Source organism: Ascidia mentula, assembly GCF_947561715.1.
Source record: "Ascidia mentula chromosome 2 unlocalized genomic scaffold, kaAscMent1.1 SUPER_2_unloc_2, whole genome shotgun sequence".
NCBI lineage: Eukaryota > Metazoa > Chordata > Ascidiacea > Phlebobranchia > Ascidiidae > Ascidia > Ascidia mentula.
The window spans coordinates 225,001-227,500 of NW_028113665.1; the positions used below are offsets into that span (position 1 = coordinate 225,001).

Consider the following 2,500-nt stretch of genomic DNA (forward strand, 5'->3'; position numbering starts at 1 on the left):
CAAAGCTGAAACTTAAAGGAATTGACGGAAGGGCACCACCAGGCGTGGAGCCTGCGGCTTAATTTGACTCAACACGGGGAATCTCACCCGGCCCGGACACAGTGAGGATTGACAGATTGAGAGCTCTTTCTTGATTCTGTGGGTGGTGGTGCATGGCCGTTCTTAGTTGGTGGAGCGATTTGTCTGGTTAATTCCGATAACGAACGAGACTCTGGCTTGCTAACTAGTTACGCGACCCTATCGGTCGGCGTTGAACTTCTTAGAGGGACTAGTGGCGCTTAGCCACACGAGATTGAGCAATAACAGGTCTGTGATGCCCTTAGATGTTCGGGGCCGCACGCGCGCTACACTGACCGGATCAGCGTGTCGCCGCCTAGGCCGGAAGGTCCGGGTAACCCGCTGAACCCCGGTCGTGCTAGGGATAGGGAATTGCAATTGTTTCCCTTGAACGAGGAATGCCCAGTAAGCGCGAGTCATCAGCTCGCGTTGATTACGTCCCTGCCCTTTGTACACACCGCCCGTCGCTACTACCGATTGAATGGTTTAGTGAGGTCCTCCGATTGGACCTGGCGCGTTCGGCAACGGCCGCGCCGGCGTCCGAGAAGACGATCTAACTTGATCATTTAGAGGAAGTAAAAGTCGTAACAAGGTTTCCGTAGGTGAACCTGCGGAAGGATCATTACCGGCCGATCGCCGATCGAGTGGTCGTGCGTTCGACAGGTGGAGAAGGCTCCGTATCTTGGCGGCCGCGCACGCCCTTCGTCGCTGTTGAGGCGCACGCGATTGCACTTCGGTCACCCTGTTTCGTTCTGCGCCGAGTGCCGTGGCCATGTGCCAGGCTGGCTTCATGCGTCGCCTACGGCTGGCGACCGCTCGGCCACCGCTTTTTTCGACTGTGCAATCCGGCTGGGTCGCGCTTGTCCAACTGACGAAGTCACGGAGGGCTCTTGGCGGTGGATCACTCGGCTCGCGAGTCGATGAAGGACGCAGCTAGCTGCGTGAATTAATGTGAATTGCAGGACACATTGAGCATCGACGTTCTGAACGCAAATTGCGGCACCGGGTCAATCCCGGCGCCACGCCCGCCTCAGGGTCGCGTTGTAACGTTCCCGCGCGGCGACGCGTCGGGCCGGTGCGGTGTCGGCCGTTGCCACGGTCGTCCCGCCCAGGACAGCACGAACGCAGTGTCAGCGCGCGAAACCGAACGCGGCGTGCGTCTCGTTACGAGTCGGCCTCGAAGAGGATCCCGGCCCGGAGCAGCACGGCTCGCGTTCGGGCGCGGCGCTCGCACGAGCTTCGGTGGCGCGCGCGTGTCTCTCGCAAACGAGGCACTGGATTATCGGCCTGAGGTCGGACGAGGCTACCCGCTGAATTTAAGCATATTACTAAGCGGAGGAAAAGAAACTAACGAGGATTCCCCCAGTAACGGCGAGTGAAGTGGGAAGTGCCCATCGCCGAATCCGCGCGCCTCTGCGGCGCGTGGAATTGTGGCGTAAGGAATTCGCTGCGCGTACGTCGTTCGCCGCCCGCGTCCTTCTGATCGAGGCCTCGTCCCGGTGCGGGTGTCAGGCCCATGGTGGCGGCGAGGGCGCGCGCTCTGCGTCTTCCCAGAGTCGGGTTGTTTGGGAATGCAGCCCAAAGCGGGTGGTAAACTCCATCTAAGGCTAAATACTGTCGCGAGACCGATAGCGAACAAGTACCGTGAGGGAAAGTTGAAAAGCACTTTGAAGAGAGAGTTAAAGAGTACGTGAAACCGTCGAGAGGCAAACGGGAGGGCCTGTCGAGTCGCGCGACGCTTTCAGCTGAAGCCGAGCGGAGCGTGTGGGCGTGCGGAGCCTTGCGGCCCGTCGTTCGCGCTGTCCTCCGAGCAGCTCCAGCGCACTAGCGCCGTGCGAAGGCCGCGACCGTCTGGGAGGCGGCGAGAAGGCCGCGCGCAAGGTAGCCCGCCCCCGGGTGGGTGTTATAGGCGCGCGGACACGTCGGCCCGTCGCCCGGGCGAGGAGGGATCGCCGCGTCTGCCCTTCGTGGGCCGGGCGTCCCGTCCGAGCCGGTGCGTCGCCGGTTGGGGACTGTGCTCAGTGCCCAGTTGCGGCGTGTCGGTTGCGGGTGGGCAGCGCCGCGCGAGACGCACGGGGTCCGCGGCTAACGTCAGCCACCTTCCCGACCCGTCTTGAAACACGGACCAAGGAGTCTAACGTGCGCGCGAGCCACGGGGCAGTGCGAAACCCATGGGCGCAGTGAAAGTGAATGTCGGCACGGTCCGGCGGAGGTGAGATGCCGTCTCTCTGGACGGCCGCATCACCGGCCGATCTCGTCCGCTCTGCCGGAGAGGTCGAGCGAGAGCGTGCGCGTTGGGACCCGAAAGATGGTGAACTATGCCTGAGGAGGTTGAAGCCAGAGGAAACTCTGGTGGAGGACCGTAGCGATTCTGACGTGCAAATCGATCGTCAAATTTGGGTATAGGGGCGAAAGACTAATCGAACCATCTAGTAGCTGGTTC

At 61.6% G+C, this 2,500-nt stretch overlaps 3 non-coding genes across 3 annotated transcripts in view; all 3 read left to right on the forward strand.

The window, feature by feature from the left end:
- LOC145915553 (small subunit ribosomal RNA) overlaps window positions 1–682 on the forward strand; it is a 1,824-nt gene extending 1,142 nt beyond the window's left edge. Inside the window, exon 1 of the ribosomal RNA XR_014403919.1 lies at window positions 1–682. This exon is cut by the window's left edge and continues 1,142 nt beyond it. This is a non-coding gene — a ribosomal RNA (small subunit ribosomal RNA).
- Window positions 683–942: 260 nt separating this feature from the next.
- LOC145915698 (5.8S ribosomal RNA) lies at window positions 943–1,096 on the forward strand. The gene has a single exon (XR_014404032.1). It is a non-coding gene; the product is annotated as a 5.8S ribosomal RNA (ribosomal RNA).
- Window positions 1,097–1,340: 244 nt separating this feature from the next.
- Window positions 1,341–2,500, forward strand: part of LOC145915612 (large subunit ribosomal RNA) — a 3,686-nt gene continuing 2,526 nt past the window's right edge. Inside the window, exon 1 of the ribosomal RNA XR_014403973.1 lies at window positions 1,341–2,500. This exon is cut by the window's right edge and continues 2,526 nt beyond it. This is a non-coding gene — a ribosomal RNA (large subunit ribosomal RNA).